General features: G+C 39.0%; 1 pseudogene; it reads right to left on the bottom strand.

The window, feature by feature from the left end:
* LOC129515519 (elongation factor Ts, mitochondrial-like) overlaps positions 1-20,735 on the bottom strand; it is a 110,590-nt pseudogene extending 89,855 nt beyond the window's left edge.
* Between the last annotated feature and the right edge of the window lie 295 nt (positions 20,736-21,030).

The following is a 21,030-nucleotide window of genomic DNA, read 5'->3' as shown; positions in this document are numbered from 1 at the left end:
GTTGAAGCAAATGGTGGGTATTTGTCGTTTCTAATGGCTGAGTAATATTCCATTGTATACATAGACCACATCTTCTTTATCCATTCATCTTTCGATGGGCACCGAGGCTCCTTCCACAGTTTGGCTATTGTGGACATGGCTGCTAGAAACATCGGGGTGCAGGTGCCCCGGCGTTTCATTGCATCTGAAGATTCAGATTCAGACACAATTAGCTTTCTTAATTAATTTAATTCATTGTTATAAAAGGGTGCTATGTGTTGTTGTAGACAAACTCAAGGTTTGAGGAGAAACCAAAGCAAAACTAGGACATGAGTTAAATTCTGACTTCTTTACCCTTTTTACACATATCCCCATTGCTCCTGCTCTGCTCTCTATGTCCTTATGCTCTGGGGGATTATACTGGGTCTCAAAAGCTTTCTGTTTCCAGCAAAAATTTACCTATTCTGAGTCCCATCCTCTCAGGTTCTCTTTCTGCTAAGACTTTGAGAAGCCCTTTGAAGCAAAAAAATGTCTGAGTTGATAATGGCAAAATATTCTTCTCCTTATACTGCTTCCCTCAAACCCTTGTGGAAGAGACATGTTATTTTGTAACTGGTAACAGCCACCCTTTCTTTAATTTTTATTTATTTATGATAGTCACAGAGAGATAGAGGGGCAGAGACATAGGCAGAGGGAGAAGCAGGCTCCATGCACCGGGAGCCCGACGTGGGATTCGATCCCGGGTCTCCAGGATCGCACCCCGGGCCAAAGGCAGGCGCCAAACCGCTGCGCCACCCAGGGATCCCCAGCCACCCTTTTTGAAGTAAGAGTAACCTACTACACATATTCCCCTCAAAGGACTTGTGCAGAGGCCAATGACTTGCTACTGAAGTCTGTATCTGAGAATGAGGTACCCCACCAGGTTAGCAACAAAGGAAAGAGGGAAAGGAGGTAGTCCCAGACCAAACTCTGACCAGGACTTAAAATGAGCATCAATTTTGTCTGCTACAAGTATAATTGTTATTGATAGAATCACCCAGATAGCATCACATTATTTAAAATTACATTATAAAAATAATAGTTTCACTGGGAAACAGAGCTAGGAGCTAAGGAAATTTTAATTCCTAATAATAATGTGATCTTCCCTAGAGGGAGTTTAAAAATGATGTTTTTAAGAATGTATTATTATTTCAACCCGAAGATAATAATATGTTGATGAGCTTTGACTAAAACAAATCTCATTAACATTAAAAAGTCTGGGATAGTATATAAGATTGGCAGAATGTATTGATAAATTATCAGAATAAACTGTACCACGGAACCCAATCCAGTATAAATAATTCCAAGTGAGCAACCACTCAAAAACAAGCAGTCCTGTGTCGCTGTGTCACATGCATGCAGCACATCCCCACCAAGCATTTACTAATGGCTTAAAAATGTTTCCTTTTTCTCTGTTCTATTGAGAGAGGGCTTTGAAAACCTCCATTGTCATCCTTGGGAATGGTTCCTCTCACTGAGACAGAGATTCCTTCCTTTCCAGAAAGGAATGGGAATTTAAGAACACTCTAGAGTTATTTTTTTTTTACCGGGGTGCCTGGGTGGCTCAGTCAGTTTAGCATCTGCCTTGACTCAGGTCTTGATCTTGGGGTCCTGGGATCAAGCCCCACATGGGTTCCATGCTCAGCAGGAAGCCTGCTTCTCCCTTTCCTTTTGTTTGTGCTCTTTTTCTCTCAAATAAATAAATCTTTAAAAAAATGTTTTTTGCTGTTGCAGGGGAAGTGAAAGTAAAGAGGCCTTTGTGTCTGAGGGTTTCAAGATGAGCTACCCATCCTGGACAGAAGGTTTCATTAGAGGGAGAAGGAAGAGTGGTTTTAGTCCCAAAGGGAGAGGCACCCAACCCACTCCTAACAGCACTCCTAGAGAGGCCAGCATGTAAATGGGTGGAATGGCTTGTGGGTTGAATGAGTCAAGAACTAATAGATGTGACCAGCAGAATCAAAATAAGGGACATTTGGTGGCTCCAGACACAGAATGTCATCACAGATTGCTGAGTGCCTGACCTGATGCAGTGAGGTGAATTTCCTTTTTTTTTTTTTAAGATTTTATTTATTTATGAGAGACACACACAGAGAGGCAGAGATACAGGCAGAGGGAGAAGCAGGCTCCTGTGGGGAGTCTGATGCAGGACTTGATCCCAGGACCTTAGGATCACAACCTGAGCCAAAGGCAGACGCTCAACCACTGAGCCACCCAGGCATCCCAAGGTGAATTTCCAATGGCAATGCCATGGGGCAGCCAGAAGTAATGGCAGTGGCCAGCTGATGAGACCTCAACGCTTTCCCCTTCCATTCCACAGTTGGGCGTGGAGGTTGAGTAGATCTCTCCTCATGGATTTAATAAGTTTTCTAGTTTTTCTAACCCTTCAGAGGAAGATGACACCCCCCCCAAAAAAAGATACTAAACCTGATATCAAACTGATATATCAAAGATTGAAATTAATTTGATTTATAAATCAAGAGAGATATGATTGCACTTGAACACCAGATTTGTGTACCAATTAATACTTTTGTTAATATGCCATTTTTTTGCACCTGTATTTTTCTGTCTGAAGGAGAAGGATCCCCATAGTAATCACTTGGTAATCAATACATTCCACATGCAAAGCATGTTTCCTAATTCAATTATTGCATTTCAGCTAATATGCATTATTAAAATGCTTGTCAATGCCCTCCAGGAAAATACCATCAGGTACATATTCATAACTGAGCAAGTCAAGCTTATTGCTTGTTGCAGTGAGGGAGAATGTACATCACTGAACCAGAGGGAGGCTCAGGAAGAGGGAGTTAGAAAGTATTTACTGTGAGATTTGAGGCTGTGTTATGTCATTTGGGAAGCATTTAAGGATGTGGGTCCTTGTTCTGGATCGGATACCCTCAGGAAGTGGGGGCAATTCTAATTATTTATTTTAATCTTATCTAGAAGGAGGAAAGACTAGAAGAAGACAAAGCTGTAATTGATAAACAAGCAGCAGTCACTCATGTTAACCAAGACAGAGGAATGTTTGGTCACTTTTGTGGTTAAGACAATGTCTGTATTTTGCTCTCTGCTCAGACATGATTATAGAGTGGTCATGTTTTTGTTTTGAATCATCATGTTCGTAGCAGCTTTGTCAGATGTTGATGTTTTGTGAGATTATGTTCAACAAGAGAATGCCAAGGCCAAATGCAGGAACAGCTCACAAGAACACCTAGCCCTGATGAGAATACTCAGCCTGATGCCAGAAATCAGGGGCTGCTTTTCTCTTTCCCATATCTGTACCAATGATATACTGACACTTAACCCAAAGTAGAAGAGCTGGGTCATATATAAGCAAATCAGGAGTCAGGAACCAGATGGATGTAGAATCTGAACAGGAGTTGGCCAAAAATTAAAGAATGATGTGGGTTGAATTGTATCCCCTGACCAAAAGATGTGTTGAAACCCTAATCTCCAGGATCTCAGACCGTGACCTTATTTGGGAATAGGGTCACTGATGATGATGTGATTAATTAAGTTAAAATGGGGTCATACCGGAAGAGAATGGGCCCCTAATCCAATAAAACCAATGGTACCTAACTTTGCAGCTATTTTATTTTTCTCATGAATTAAGAAAAATGCTAACCTATGGCCATAAATGAAGACAGAGACATGCAGGAAGAACACCTGTGACAATGAGCAGCAAGTCAAGGAATATCCAAGATTTTCAGCAAACCCCAAGCAACTTAGACAAGGAAGGATTCTCCTTCGTGTTTCAAGAGAGCACAGGCCTGCTGACACCTCCATTTCAGACTTCGATTCTCTAGAAATGTGAGACAAATTTCTGTTGTTTTAAGTCAATTTGTAGTACTTGGTTACACCAGCCTCAGGAATCTAGTGTAGATAGATGGGCAAGAATACCTCCTGACAGTAATTATTGAATGAGACACTCTGTGAAGTAAAGATGAGTCTAGCTGGCCTAAAGAGTCAGAATCAGCAATGATGTGATTCTAGGATTCAGAGAATAGTTGCCATTTGAGGCTATCATAAAGACAATGTTGGCTGGAGGTTCCTTTCTGAGGTTCATTTGAGGCATTTTAAGGAATTGCCTAATGAATGTTAGGTTGCAGAGGGCTTTGCGTACTTGGAAACCCTGGGATAGGGAATAGCAGAGGCTGAACTGTATGTGTAAGGACCTTTGTGTGTTTCTCTCCTGCTGCTGTCTTTCATCTGTTTATCTCTCTGTTGTCCCTCTCCCTCTCTCTGCCTCTATCTCCCCCATAATTGACCTTCATCTGCAGACTGTACACCTCACTCCCCCAGGCTCCATAACCCATCACATGTGCAGCAAGAATCATAATATAAATGCCTCTGCATTGAGTTGACCTCAACAACCTTAGTGGCTTCTAACAATCTATTGTCTTACACCTCTGGGAGTCAAAAGTCCAAAATAAGTGTCACTAGGCTAAAATCAAGGTGTTGCATTCCTTTCTGGAGGCTCTAGAGGAAAATTGGTTTCCTGTGTTTCCCAGCTTCTGGAAACTGCCCACCCCTCCTGGCCACCTCTCCCCCATTCTGGCATCCTTGAAGCCATCAATGGCTGGTTAAGTCTTTCTCACTCTGATGCTTATGCTTCTGCCTCTCTTTTCTCCATGTAAAGACCCTTGTGATTATATTGGGTCTACCTGGATGTTCCAGGATAATCTCCTTAGATTAATTGTTTAGTTCATTAGCAACTGTAATCCCATCTCTAACCTTAATTCCCCTTTGTCATTAACAACACACGGGTTTCAGGGATTACGATGGAGACATCTATGGGTAGTCATTATTCTGCCTACCTATCTCAATTTCCAATAAAAATCCTCTTTTCTTCTCAAATTAGTTTTCTGATTTTTCTCACTTTCTACCAAGAGATATGAAAAAATACAATGCTGTGCTATTTTGTGCTTTACTAGCTTTTCCCTTACTATAATGTTGATTACCTTGAGAATGACTATTGATCTTTCAAGAACCTACTCAAGCTTTGTATGTATATGTTTCCTGACTGTATATATATATATTCCTTGACTTCTCTGGGTAGAAATAGGAAATCCCTCTGTTTCCCCTCCTCACATCATACCTTGTTTGCGCTTGCCATGCTCTACTGAAATTATTTCCTTACCAGTTTATCTGTTGGGAGCTTCTGATTTACTTGCTGGCAGGGATTATGAATTATTTTCATCACTATAACCCCAACACCCAATATATAAAAATTTACCTAGTATTTTTTGTTGAATAGATTATGGTATCACACTCCTTTTAATGACTTAAAGGTTAGCATTTTTCTTAATTCATGAGAAAAATAAAATAGCTGCAAAGTTAGGTACTAAATCTGGAAGTGTCCTGTTTTGTCCAGAGAAATACTTTCATATATTAATTAATCATTTTCCCCCCAAAGACTTTGCCTAAGTACACAGTAGGATTAGTCAGTCTTATGTTGGCCACTGTGTTACTGATCAAATGGCAAGGGCTAATCCAATATAGTCATTTATTTTTTTTCCAATATAGTCATTTAAATGATTAAAATAACTAGACTGTGTGCAGGGTTGCTAAGGTAACAGCATCAGGCCACTTGGTGATCAATTCTTACTTAGTAATTGACCATTATAGTGGCTGACAAAATCAAATTGCAAACAGAAATTGATTATGTTGAGGAGCAGGAATGAAGTTATGCAGATAGAGGCCATCTCTTTTCTATGATTGTCACAGTTCCAGGGGGAACAACATAAACCCCTTTACATACAAATGTGAATGGACAGATGTGCTCTGGACCTACTAGCTAGAACAAAACGTATCATTAAAAATACAAAGGAAAATTCTTGGATGTACAACAGACAAATACTAGTTGTAAACACTTGTGTGATAAATTCAAATTAGTTTAATAACTACATTGAAATAAATAATTTCGGGGATCCCTGGGTGGCGCAGCAGTTTAGCGCCTGCCTTTGGCCCAGGGCGCGATCCTGGAGACCCGGGATCGAATCCCACATCGGGCTCCCGGTGCATGGAGCCTGCTTCTCCCTCTGCCTGTGTCTCTGCCTCTCTCTCTCTCTCTCTCTCTGTGTGTGTGACTATCATAAGTAAATAAAAAAAAAACTGAAATAAATAATTTCAAATAAACTTTTTTTTAAGTTTATATTAGTCATTTATGGTGGACTTCCTACTTAGTGTTGACTTCAACAATTTAGAATACTAGCTGCAGGGCTATAAAAACTTGGATCTGTTATGACAGGGTGAGTGATGTCTTAAAGGCCACTTCCGAAAAATAGCATCTCTTCAAGGATCTAATGCCTAGTGATCCATCATGCCATCAAAGAAAAAATTTAAACTATCCAGATGATTTATATTCCAGGAGTATTCTGGGTGAAAATATGATGTTTATTTTGTTGAGAGGCAGAACTATATCATGCTGGAGAAAGGTGCCCAATGACATCTCAGTGTCATTGCTTGCAGATCACCATGTGTGCCTGAAACCCTTTTCCAGGGCATGAAAGGACAGAATTCACATCTCTCCTGGCAGGTTGGGGGTGGAGGGAACTGAGCACAGATTTTGATCAGGCTATTTCTCAAGTCTTGAGTTTGGACATTCTAGCACTGTCGTATATAGGGCACCTTATTTCATTCTATATTACAAATAACCCAGTGGAAATACCAGCTGATCAGAAAATGAAACATTCAACTTAAAAGTAGGTCAACATGAACAAACACTGCTGGTGTGTTGAGCAGTTCCAAGGATGCCATTATAATCTATGTGAATTGTATCACAAAATAATCTATGTGAATGGCATCTCCTTGCATTGTGCAACCTACACAGGTGGCTCTGTGTTCAAGGAAATGCATTGCAGTGTTTGAAATATGAGAAGCCACTATCTAAATACCTTTCAGATGATAGATCACTAATAACTTACATGGTACTTGTATATGCACATGTATATATTTATGAATATATATATTTTATATATATTTATATATATATATTATTTGGCTCCACCATGTATATGTGTGTGGATATATATATATATATATATATATACCCACACACATATCCTTTCTTGTGCAACTTTCTAAATCTGTCTGTGCTTTCATCTTCATCTGTAAATGTGAGAAGTGATAGTAATAGAATATACTTTATACTCATCTGCATGGATTAATTTAGTTAACATTAGTAAAGCACTAAGTAGGAATTATATATTCATATACACATTTCTGCTTATCTGCAGAGAAGAGCTCTGTGAGAATAATCAAGAGGCTGGTGTCAGTGTTTACTCTGGAGAAAAGAGTAAGAGAAATGGAGTGAGATAGAAGAGGAACATATTTTTCATCGTATATCCTTTTATAAAGTGTTTGAATTCTCTTTTTTTTTTTTGGTCAAATTTCTTCAAACTTTTTACAGACATCACCAAACCAGGTCAAGAAGTAGATAAGGTGTGCCTTTGGCATTCCTCCTAAAATGTGGTCCTTGTGGCTTCTCAGCTTCTCCCCCCGGAGTCCACAAGCCTACTCTCAGAACCCCAGGCAGCCCCACATCCACCCAACAGTCCTAATATCATCATACTGCCAACCATTGCAAACCTGCCCTATATCTTAGCCCCTCCAAGCCTAGATGTTAGCCAATGTACCAACAAACTGATCCACCCTGAGCCTTTAAAGGGAGGGACTTGGAGAACTGTCTCAAAGGTTTCATATGGACATTTCATATGGACATATGGACTCTTGGAAAAAGTGCCCCTAATAGTTTCATCTGACTTAGTAGTGTCTCAAATAGTGAAGATTTCAGGAGAATTATTTGGCACTCACAACATATATGTTAGTAAATTACTGTTAGCTTTGCTGAAAAATTATTCAAACCTAATAGGATTTAAATGTTCAAGAGAAAAAAAGATCAGTCTTCTTTCTGAATAAGCTATAAAGAAGCAGTTCTACCAGAAGCAGCTTGCAAAATTGCAGGGCCTACAGTTAACGAAAGTTCTTCCAAGCAATAAAGACTCATGGGGCAGAAGAGACAGATCAGAATTTGGTAAATGACCAACTGTGAGGTCCCCCAACAAGACATTGAAAGAATTAGATCCTGATAGGAAAGTGTACATGTTCCAGAGGCTGCTGACATGCCCTTTCTTGGGTGTGCTCTGGCCATAAGGACATAAATACTTAAGAACAAAAAATAGTACCGATCATTGTAATCAGTCATTTTTAGTTTATGCATTTTATGTGTTGTCTTTAGTCTTCCTGATGATCTTATGGGGGGAGAAAAGGTGCTCTCTCATTTTGTAAATGGGGAAACCAAAATTCAAGGTTAGGGGTGTAAATAATTTTCCTAAAGTTACACATCTAGGAAATGGCATGGTTTTGAACACCGGTACTCTGATACAGGAGCCCCTTCTCTTATCCACTAGTGAGTGATCTCAGTCTTGGGATGGACATGAAAGTGTGTCACTCAGATCTTCCTTAAAGGGAGGACTTCTACCCAGTTGCTGAGAGTGCTGTAGGCAGATAGCCTTCAACATCAGGCTTTCAGAGATTATATTGCTCAAGTGAGCTGCCCCATCTGAGGTGGCCTCCTTTGGGGGTAAATCCGCTCCAGTGACTGATGGAAACAGGATGTGTTGGAAAGCCCAGAGCTATCATGTGTTAAGAATATGCAGAGTATGACCTATTGAATGAGGCAGCACAAAGCCACTCAATCAGGATTAGCAGGTGGCACTCCCCACACCCACACATATCTTGCTCCATTCCCCCACCAACTTCTGCTTTTTGAGGTGGTGGAAACCCTGGGGTTGTTTGACTGAAGGCACAGTTTCAATACACCCACATAAAGCAAGTAAAGTCACAAAGTTTATGACTTGCAAGTCCCGAACAGGAATGTAAATGGGAGGTTAGAGGGCAGTCCTCTGTCCCAGGTCACAAGCAAGCATCAGGAGAGAGCAGGGTAGCAAGCACCTGTTACTTCTAAGGTAGTGGATGGCAGTCGCTAATTCTACATAGCCACAACTCTGCATGGGCATTTTAAAAGGTGCCCTGGGAAAAGCCAGACAAGAGCTTATGGCAGGAACCCCACCTTGGAGTCCTTATCTAAATGTCCAGAGATCAATATCAGGCAGAAAGTTAGCCTGGGCAGAAACACACACAGGAGCTCAACTGACAATGTGGACCATGGAGTCCACCAACTTCTCCCCTGCTTTATACCGGGATAGGCCATCATGGAGAATAGCACCTCTATGGGAGGAGTTCTGAGAAAACATTTTCAGTGCTCAGAACTGTGATGTGTGAACAGGTATTATAAAATATCTGAAGTACAAACAGCAATGTGAATTGTGGCTCACAATGGAAATTTCTATGAAGATGCCAATTTTTCCCGTATTGCAGTTTACACAGCAACTCAGCCACAGTTCAGTACCTCTCTGACAGTTCCAAAGTTGGGTTGGAAGAAACATTTGCATACAGAAGGAAAAATTAGAAAGGGTGACAAAACATGAGAGACTCCTAACTCTGGGAAATGAACTAGAGGTAGTGGAAGGGGAGGTGGGTGGGGGGATGGGGTGACTGGGTGACAGGCACTGAGGGGGGCACTTGACAGGATGAGCACTGGCTGTTTTTTTTTTTTTTTTTTTTATAAATTAATTTTTATTGGTGTTCAATTTACCAACATACAGAATAACACCCAGTGCTCATCCCGTCAAGTGTCCCCCTCCGTGCCCGTCACCCATTCACCCCCACCCCCCGCCCTCCTCCCCTTCCACCACCCCTAGTTCATTTCCCAGAGTTAGAAGTCTTTATGTTCTGTGTCCCTTTCTGATATCTCCCACACATTTCTTCTCCCTTCCCTTATATTCCCCTTCACTATTATTCATATTCCTAGCACTGGCTGTTATAACATATGTAGGCAAATCAAACTTCAATAAGAAAAATATATTATAAAAAACAAGTTAAAAAAAGAAAAATAAATAAAATCTTAAAAAAAAGAAGGACTTAAACATTATGCCACTTGTGAAAAACAACAAATAGATATTAAGTGTATTTGCTAAAAATTCAAAAGTCTTCCTGTGGCCTACCTTCATGGGGAATTGGTTACTGCTGAGTTTGAGAGGCTACCCAAAAAGGAGATTTTTATTATGGTCAATGGAAAATTCAGCTATAAGAGCATATAAGAATAGAGGGCAAAAACCATCTAGTCAATTGAAAGTGAGCAAAGGAGGGCAGATCCAGCTACTAGTTCCCTAATATAAAGAATGAAATATATTAAGAAGACTCTATGTCTAATATCCTTAATATTAAATACACTCCTGCAAACTAGGAATAAAAATATCAAATAAGTTGGCAACTGACATAAAGAGGTACTTAAAAGTAAACTCAGAGGATTTTTCAAACTGACATATCATTTAAGAAAATGCTAAATAACCAGAATAGCAATGTTACTCTTTTTTTAATACCACAATGAAAATACAGTTCATCTACAAATATTGTAATAATCTATATATAAAGCAATCATTAGGTCAGATTTATTAGACCAAAGATTCAACCAAAGGTCTATATTTTGTTTTTCATATATTGAATTCAACAGTGCTCTATACATATCAGGCAAGGATTATTAAATAAATTAATTTTTAAGTAACAAAATACCATTGTATATGAATTGAAAAAGTGACTTGCTTTACATATGAGGAAAACATAAACACATTAGCAACATACAGAGAGCTATTCATATTTTTCCTATAATATAAACAATATCATTTACCATTTGTTGGCTTTAAAATGTAAAAAAAAAAGAAATGCAAAACAACTATATATGTTTATACCTATATAAATATATGACCTATATTAATAAATGGTTTTAAACAATTAGCAAATATTTTTAAAAAATAAAACCCATGGTAAGTCATGTGAAATCATCATTTTCATGTATTTGGTGGGGGTGTACCAATTTGGCAGTATATTATTTCTTATAAATATTTCTTCTATCTGACCTAGCGATTCCAATTTTGTGAATTTGTCCTAATTAAATAAATAAAACAGAGAAATGTATAACAGAAATTAATAGAGGCATTATTTATAAAGGCAAAAAACTAAACATAAATTAATGACCCAAGATAAATAAATGGTTATGTAAAGTGTGGTATATTAACCTAATTAAATCCTTGAAAAACATATTTATGAAGCAATTTTAATATAACATTAGAAAATCCAATGATGTTAAATAAACCAATTTTCTACATAGAAAAAAGGCTGGATATAAATACAGAAAAATGACTAGTTATTTGTTGGATAAGAACTATGCATGTTTTTCTTTCTCTCCAAATATCTGAGCTTCTAACTTCCTACAAAAAAAAACTACATTACTATTATAATTGGAAAAAAATAAAGTTAATTATTAATGCTACATTCCTTACTGCATTAAAATTACTAAAAATGGAATACACAACATAAAGTCAAAATGGTATAAAACTATGTATTTCCAGTTCCTAAGCTTTTCATGTCTTCAGGAAAAAAAAAAACACCTATTGATACAGAAAGAGTCGCCATTATCTGGACACTACCTTTATAGATGGAGACAGCTTTATTGGTGGTGATGTTGTGACTGGTCAGTTCAGTTGGTCAGATAAGAACCATAGTTCAATCTCTACATAAACTTTTCCTCTAAGTTCTTTTCACTGACAACCACCTCTGCTCCTGTGATGGGAAATCAGGCAGATTATTACCCATCACCACCACCGTCACCACTACCACCATCATCACTACCACCATGTGGATTGTCTTATTATAAATTTACAGCATTTTCAGATGCTATTTTTATTGCCATGTTATAAATACAGAAAATGAGGCATGAAGCAGTTAAATAATGTTCTTAACATGCATAGTTAGTTACTAAAGCTGAGATTTGAATTAAATCCATTGGTTCCAAAGACTTTATTCTTAATCTCTGTATGAATATGACCTTAAAGTAAATTATAACAATTGCCACCTACTAAGTATTGTGTCAGATGTTGCTCTGTGCTTTGCATCAGTTATGTCAATATTTGGAGATAAACCCTGGAGATAGTCTTTATCCTCGTTCATACACGAATGCTGGGCAATTGTGCAGTAACAAACAAAGCCTCAGATTTCAATGCCTTGCTTTAACCCAGGGCTGTCACCCCAACAAAACCTGGTACAGGTCAGGAGGCTGTGTTGTCTTCCAAAGAGGGTGATTTAGGGATCCTTGCTACCTTCACCTAGCAGCTCCAGCTCTGTAGAAGAGAAAATGCACTGAGGAGCTCAGGGAAGATTTTAGTGGCCATGCCTGGAAGTATTCATATCCCATTAGCCAGAACTTCTCTCATGTGCCCAGTGCACCTGCAAGTGAGGTGAGTAAATATGGAGAAACATATATATTTTTCTTTGATATTTGGTGAGAAGACAGACTCTGCGACAGAAACAAAGGCTCAGAGAAATGAAGTGGCTCGCAAAGCTAATGAAGAGTTAGAGCCCACATTCTCACCCAGGACCATCTGAGATCTGTGTGCCTGGGTCCTTAACCTCCAGCCACCACATACTCTGCTTCTCATGAACCAGACACAGGTTTTAGGTGTTATCCCACAGGGCCTTCTATTTTCAAACTAACAGGTTTCCACCAAGTCCCTCATTTTGACTCTGTCCCCTCTATTTCCCAGTTCAAGGACTGTGGTACGTTGTATTGTTCCCAAACTTTCAACCCCTTCCACATAAGAAGAGTATGTATCTACACATAGCTTGCAGGGCTTCTGCGTTGGTGCCAGATAACTTCCTCAGCCTAATATCAGGTTTAGTCATGTAATTTGCTTTGGCCAATGGAATGTAAGCAAGCAGCTGTGACATATGCCACCTCTAAGGAGAATCATAAAAGTGGTTGTGTGTTTAAACCCTATTTCAAAATAAATAAATAAATAAATAAATAAATAAATAAATAAATAAACCCTATTTCATGTGTTTCCTTTCCCACGAGAATGACATGCCCCAAAACAGGGCTTCGACTTCATCCTGGATCCTGAAGTAAAGACATGTTAAAGCAGAGCTAGAGTTGATCTAACAGCTCATGTTTCAAGTGCATAAGAAATATGCTTTCATGAGTGGAAACCACTAAGATTTGGGAGTCATTAGTCATACAGCAGAGCTGATTACTACACATGCAGACTTCCTGGCTCAAGTCATCCATCTTTGCCACACCTGGCAGCTCTCTGTGGGGCATCTCAACCAGGCTTTGAGCCTTGAGCCATATCCTTAAGGATGCTGAGTGCCAATTCTTTATACAGATGTTTTCTGGGGTGATGACGACATCAGCTGAGTTTGATTATTCCTTAACAAACCTGAAATTCTACTGATTACCTCTTAATTGAATACTTTTCCTACATGTAATTGCTTGATTAAATTCTCAGAATTTTATCATGGGCTACTATATTTAGTTTGCAATTTCTCAAGATTTGAGCATCTATTTAAATGTCATCTACTGTTCATTGTTCCTTTTTTTTCTCATTCTTGCTTTATAAATCTTTGTTCTCAAGATATATTCCACAATCCATCTTCTCTTGTAATCATCAGTGTATGCAAATAAGTAGAATCTTACCTTCACTTTTATGAAGGGCAGCCAGTGATTTTGACCTAACCGACTCTGCATTTGTCCGGTCTTCACTTTGTTAATGAGAAGAAGTGACAAATATGTTAATTTTGAGTATTCATTTTAAATAGCGTCTTCTAGAGCCCACACCAACATAACTAGAGATTCAAAGTAAATACTTATCTGACAGCATGTATAGAAAACTGACATTTAAACTGCTGGATCTTAGCTTTTTGATGTAAAGGACAGTATTACATTCATTTATTTAATAAAAAGGTATATGGTGACTCCTACACCTGTCACTGTGCTAGGCATTGGGGCTATAATGCTGGGAAAGACTTACGTCCATGAAGACCCTTCTAGATGAGGGATATAGATAGTTAAACAGGGAATTTGAGTCCAAAATGTGAGTGCCGGGGTGAAGGATGTTTGGGCTGCTATTGGATCACTAAGGAGAAGTATTCAACTGGCTGAGGGTCAGAGAGGTGTGAGGAAGCAGGCAGGACTCCATGCCAACCCATGGTAAAGCTGAGGCCCAAAGGAGACTATGAATTGATGGAACGTGATGGAATAGGAAGTAGAGAACAAAGACAATGGTCCAGTCAATGGGGCAGCAGATGCAGAGGCGGGGAGGTCAGGAAGTTCACAGACACTTCTGAACCCAAAAGTCATTTTTCTAATTGGAGAACAGACCAAAGGGGGATTGGGATGCATGTGTGGAGAGTGGGGTTGAGATGTTGAGAGGATTGATGATGTATGACACTGAAAAGTAAGTACAGTCCAGACCAAACTGTGAACTTTGAACTTCATTCTGCAAGAAATAGAAAGTCATTGGTATGTTTTTATCAGAGGGGTGAAGTTATAAACTCCTCTTTTTAAAAATCTCTCAGATTTCAGAAGGAAGAACAATTTAAAGAGTGGCCAGCCTGGTAACCAGAAAGAAGAAGAGGCATTAATCTAGTTAAGAGAGGACTCAAAGTATGAAAATGCCACTGGAGATGGAGAGAAGGAAGGTGATTCCACAGATATTCCTAAAATTAATTTTGACAGGCCTTAGTGCTCAATGAAACTTGTTAATAAATGAAGCTGGAGCCACATAAAGATCCTGAAAGTCCCTGTGCATGTGAAAGAAAAGATTAAATCATGTTTTATATAGTGCTTGTGATCATGCTTAATTTATAGAAATGTATAATGTAATTATTAGTCAACCAGAGTGGTCAATTAATTGTTAGTGTCCATTCTTTAATTATTGTAACTAAATGAGAGTCCAATGTATATGTGGGAGCTGAGTAGTAACCTATGTAATTAATGGACATTCATGAAGTGAAATTGTTGTGGGCAATCACTTGCAAATGATTTTGCTGGGAAAAAATCTATTTACATTCTAGCAATGCTTTGATAAGTGGGAAATATTTATAATAGGAGGAGGGGAAGAAAATTCTTAAATCCTGTTACTTAAACCAACTAAACATTTATTCCCAATTACTAATAGAATAGAATGATGGACTCCTTTCACAGATATCTACCTAAAACATATGCATAGGGTATGTACGGCAATTCCTTGGTAGTCATGGCAGTGGAGTAAACCTGGCTAACATCTGAGGTGGATTCAAATGTTAGTAAAGTTTTACACATGACCAGCCTAAATCAGGGCTTTTCAAACTGTCATGTATACAGATTAAGTAGTAGAGATATGGATAACTAAAGGATATGTTACTACATACTTTCCCTTAGTTGTATCCATAAGTAGAAAACTAAATGTTCACTTTCCATTATTGGATTCTAAATAACAAAACTGGAAGAGTCTACTCTGTTTTATATTTAATGTATATTGCCCAGTTCTGGCCTCATTCAGCAGATTGAGAAAATGATTTTGGAAGTTGAAAGCTATTTTCATGCCATTTAGTTTTTCGCTTCTTCCACATGTAGGCATTTATGCTTATGCAGGAGTAATCACTATTCACTCAATTGTACTTTGAAAAAGGTAATAAGCAACAATAAGAATAAAGTATCAATTGCTTGCTTTGTTCATTCCCTAACAATGCCATTTTATAGATGGAACTACAGGGCTCATGCAACATTCAGAAACTGATGAAGATGGAACTCATGCGTCCTTGATTTAATCTTCATCATTTCTGCTCAATTCACCCATCAAGGAAAAGATAAAAAGGTGGCTGACTTGTAGGTCTGCAATTTGCTAGCGGTTTTAGAATGCCTGATTTACAAATTCAAATTGCTACTGTATTTTCAATCTTTTTTTTAAAAAAAAAAGATTTTTTAAAGAAATAATGACTGCATTCATCATGCAGTAGAATATTGTACTGTTGAGGATGACAAAAGTATACTGATGATTTATAAATATATTCAAGGAAAGAAACAGTTTTTGTTCCTTAAGTGTTATTCATGCATAGAGTTATTTCTTAAAGCCCTCTTGGAGGTGAACAAAAAGTTCCAAACAGCAGTATTGGCCATATAATAGATTCTTTGTGGGATCCAGGTATTTCAAAGTCATCAGCATGAGGATTCACATACAGGACACTGCCAGTATTTGAGCTATGTATCATAGAATTTATCAAAATTAAGAACAATTCCCTCCATGACCATGGTTTTACTTTGATCCCTATAATCTTATGAAAGAAAAGTTTTCCTATTCAAAATGCTGCAAGGAGACATTCACATGCCCACACTGCTTCCAAAACTTGGCCAGAGCTGGGTTTTTATTTTCCCAAAGCCTAATCAGGTCTGGATCCTTGGCTACAAGGCATTCACCTGGCATTCACTTGGGTAGACCAATGGCAGGGTTTGCTTACTAGCCACATGGGAACTCTGTAACAAGGCTGGCCAACTGCTTCTAAGGGGGTAGATGATTTGTCTCCTGTTTTTAACCCCACACTAGACAGATTTTGTGTTCCTGTGGTACAGCGACCACATGATTGAAATTTCAAACCCAGATACTTTTGAATATAATAAAAGTGGTCACTATTAATAATTTCATCAGAACAAAGGTAGAAACCAGGCCATCCTGGGCAAACTGAGACATTTCATCACTTTCATATGGGTTGACATTTAATTATCATTCCTTAGCTCATTTGGGACACTAAAGGATAAATAAGTTCTCCTGCCTATTGTCTAACTAAATATAGAAGATAAGTGTTTCAATCAGTGACATCCCTACAATGATGTGAGGGCAAATTTATTATGACTGCTTTTTATAATTTCCCTCAATTCAAGCAAACTGAGAAATGAATAGGCTACAAATCATAGCAATGTTCCATGAATTTTGTACAATTGGGCTTTGGATAAAAATGCTCAAAGTACATGTATTCTATACTGCTGATTCTAGGTAATTCCTTGATCTTTGAAAATTGGTTAACAATAACAGAAAGAGGTCAATGTCTTCTGAAAATTAAGGCACCCAACCAGTGTTTCTGTTTGTGTAGAGATCATGCCACCTTTAAAGGTTGCTGAGAATTATTTGGACAGGAACGTTATATAACAGCAAACAGTGTTACGTTGGCATTAACTAAGAAAGTTTTCTTAATCTTTTATTTCCTATTCAAGACACTGCAAGGAAACATTCAAATGCTCACACTGCTTCCAAAACTTGGCTAGAGCCCGGTTTTTATTTTCTCAGTCTGATCAGTCCTAGGTCCTTGACTACAATGTTTTATTCAGCATTAGAGTAAACCATCCGAGGTTTGCCCATTAGCCATAGTTGAACTCTAACAAGAGAACAGATGCTCTCTTCTTTTTTTTTTTTTTTCAGATGCTCTCTTCTGACTGCTCAAGGCTTACAGTTCCAAACCACAGAGTATGATCGCAGTGATAATTATAGCCCATGCAATTTAAATATGGAAGTTACCAATCACCATTAGAGCGACCAACGAAAAACCTTAATGGTGAAGAGATGAAATCAACTTCTTTAGAGAAATACAACTTTCCAGTAAATACTCCAGAATAATTGCAATGTGAAATATACCAAATGGCCCAACTCTAGAGACCTGGTAATGTAACTCAAACACATTCTAAAATATTTCTGATAAAAATGTTGATTTCGGGTTTGAGTGATTGATTCCAAGCAATTCTTTCTGTTTATATTTGTTAGATAATAGGATGAATTTGTTTGCAAAAATCCCTGACAATGAAAATAGTTTATTAGTTTAAAGGAAACCAGCCAAATATTTCTTCTCAACATCATTGAAGCATCTATTCTCATCATTCCCAAGTCACTTCAAGTTAAGAAACAAGTTAAAAAGTGAAGCCTGAATAATAGGTGCCTTCTGTTTCTCAAAATTATTAGCTTATCTGTCAAGCAATAGTTTCTGATGGTTGTTTTTCTTAAGACCACATCAAGATTCACCCAGAACAAATGGTCTCATCTAGATTAGCTGTCAGCTCTGCATTTACTTGCATTATCTGCAGAACACAAGCTGTTACTTGGTCGATTCACTCAAACAATAAATTATTTGAGGAAAGAAAGAAAATCAGTCAACCTGGTTTAGGGACATGAGCAATTGTTTGAGATGACCAGGAAACAGAGTGGTAATGAATAATCCAAGAGTTCCATATGCATAGGGCCTTTGTATATAATAGCTCCATGAATAAAAGGTGCCTAGTTGCTATGAATACCAAGAAACAATGATTTAGTATGGCTGCAACTCTGTTTGAAAACAGCTAAAACCTTACTTTTGCATGATAAATATATTTTTTAACTTGAGAGTTCATATTTCTTTTTTCATTTCAAGGAATGTTTGTCATTATAATTTCTTAGACTTATTTATCTCTAAACCACATAGGGCGGTGGTGTTTCAGTTGCATGTGGTTAGGAAGGTAGAGGAGGGTGTGGCATACAACTTAGTACAGCCTGCTCTGGAGGCTAGAGTTGAGAGTTCAAATTATCAGCCATATAGCAGCGTTTTTCAAACTGTGGGTTACCCAATAATGAGGATGAGATCAACATATAGGGTGGTGCAGTAGACTGAATTATGACATCCCCCCACCCCAACATTTATGTGTCAAAGCCCTAAAGCTCAATGTGATAGTATTTGAAGATGGGACCTTTGGGAGGTAATTAGGTTTTAATGAGGTCATGAGGTAGTGCCTGCATAAGAAGACATCAGAGAGCTTGTTTCTTTGCTCTTTCTCTCTCTGTCTGTCTACCATGTGAGAACACAGAGAGAAGGCAACAATCTGCAAGCCAAGAAGGAGGCCCTCACGGGGAACAGAATCTGACACCACCTTGATCTAAGACTCCCCAACCCTCAAAAATGTGAGAGAGAAATTCCTGTTGCTTAAGCCACCCAGTCTGTGGTACCTTATTATGGCAGCCCAAGAAGACAAATACAGGTGGATATCCCCTTTTAAAAAAATAGGATAGAATAGAAAACGTCTGTTTGGCAAGTATTAAAGATGGTAAAGGGACTTTTTTTCAGCTTATGTGAATGCATAGGTATGTGAACACAGGGTTATAATGGCAGATGTATTTCTTCTTGTGGGATACGTTCAAAAATGTTTGTGTACACTGATGTAGGGAGGCCTATGATAAAGCAGATATAAAGATGAAGAGGGTGATAAGACTCTTTCTCCACCATATTTTGTTACACAAATGGCTCAGATAACCATCAAAGTGACTTCTGTCAGTAGAATCTCAAGGGCAAACTAAGGGTAAATTTCTAATAAATTATCATAAGAAAAGGAGGCTATCTCATTAGCGAAATAAGAAATAAGAAGTCTTGGTGTTTGGCACTGAAAATGGTGAATATTGATAACAAATTGATTAGTGGTCAGTTGATCTTCCTCACTTCACACTGTATTAGATTCTGGGGCTGCTGTAACAAAGTACCACAAACCAGGGGCTTAAAACAAGTATTTATTGTCTTATATTTCTGGAGGCTAGACATCTAAAATCAAGTTGGAGCAGGGCCATGCCCTGTTTCTGAAACCATAGGGGAGAATCCTTCCTGGCCTCTTCCTTATTTCTGGTGCTTGCTGGCAATCCTTAGTGCTCCTTGGTTTGCAGAGACCTCACCCACTGTCTGTCTCCACCATATATAGCCATCTTCTCCCAGCCTGGTTTTGTCTTTATGCTTGCATTCTCCTCTCCCCCCTCCCTCTCTTTTTAAAGATTTTATTTATTTATTTGAGAAAGAAAGAGAGCATACAAGAGAGACAAATGGTGGAAAGGAAAAAGCAGACTTCCCACCAAACAGGGAGCCTGATGTGGGGTTCAGTCCCAGGACCCCGGGATCATGACCTGAGCCAAAGACAGATGCTTTGACCAACTGAGCCACCCAGGCACCCCTCTCCTCTCTTTTGAGGGTGCCGGTCAGCTGGAATTAAGGGCCAGGCTATCCCAACATGACCTAACCTTAACTAACTGCATCTGCAATGACTCTGTTTCCCAATAAGGTCACATTCTGATGTATTGCGAGCTAGGATTTCAACATTTTAGGGGACACAGTTCAACACATAACAGTCTTCCCTCTGCCCACCCCCAAATTCATGCTTTTCCTGTGTGCAACATTCACCACATCCTAACATCCCCAAAAGTCTTAACCATTCCAGCCTCAACTCTAAGTTCAAAATCTCATCTTACTATCTCTCATCTCAAAAATCCCAAATCTCATTAACTAAATCAGTTATAGGTGAGCCTCAGGTTCATTCATTGTAGGGGAAAATTCCTGTCCATACGTGGACCTATGAAACCTAGAAGTTATCTGCTTCCAAGATTCAGTCCTGGGACAGGCGTTGGGTAGACATTCCCATTCTAACAAGGAAAAAAGGGGTCACTGGTCTAAAGCAAGTTCAAAATCCAGCAGGGAAAACCCCATCAGCTTTCAAGTCTTGAGAATAATTATCTGTGGCCCCGTGCTCTGCCCCCTTGGCTCCAGGCAGTGATCCTGTCCCCTTGGCCCTGGGTGGCAACACCTACCTCCACCACCCCCACCTCTGAACAAGAAGATGGTGGCCTCACCAGCTGGGCCTGTACCTTCTGAGCCCAGGTGGTGGCAGCAGCAGCCCTACTGCCCTGTGCATCCATGGCTCTACACTCAGTCATCATTCCTTCACTTCTTCCCATCTCTGTCTCCTTCAGTCCAGGCTGGTGCTGCTTCTGGGGATAAAGGTTCTCAGAAACCATGTTAGTCTTCCATGCATGTTGTAGGGAGCCACACCACAACACCTGAGAACTTTCCACAGGTCCTGCCTGGGAAACCCCATCTCTCTCACTGACTTCTGCTGAGATAGTTACCGGCCTACTCACCTCTCTGTAAATCTGCCCACTTGTACCATCGGCCCCATCTCAGAAAACACTATCTGTGCAGCTGAACGTTTTCCAGGCCATCAAGTGCTGGCTCCTTTTTGGATAGCAGTTTCTTTTTCAATTGACCTCTTTTCTCTCACATTTCATTATAAACAGCAAGGAGAATCCAAGC

The sequence above is a fragment of the Nyctereutes procyonoides genome, unplaced genomic scaffold (genome assembly GCF_905146905.1).
Source record: "Nyctereutes procyonoides isolate TBG_1078 unplaced genomic scaffold, NYPRO_anot_genome, whole genome shotgun sequence".
Taxonomy (NCBI): domain Eukaryota; kingdom Metazoa; phylum Chordata; class Mammalia; order Carnivora; family Canidae; genus Nyctereutes; species Nyctereutes procyonoides.
The sequence above is the reverse complement of the archived record's forward strand: the minus strand, read 5'-3'. Positions and strand labels throughout refer to the sequence as shown.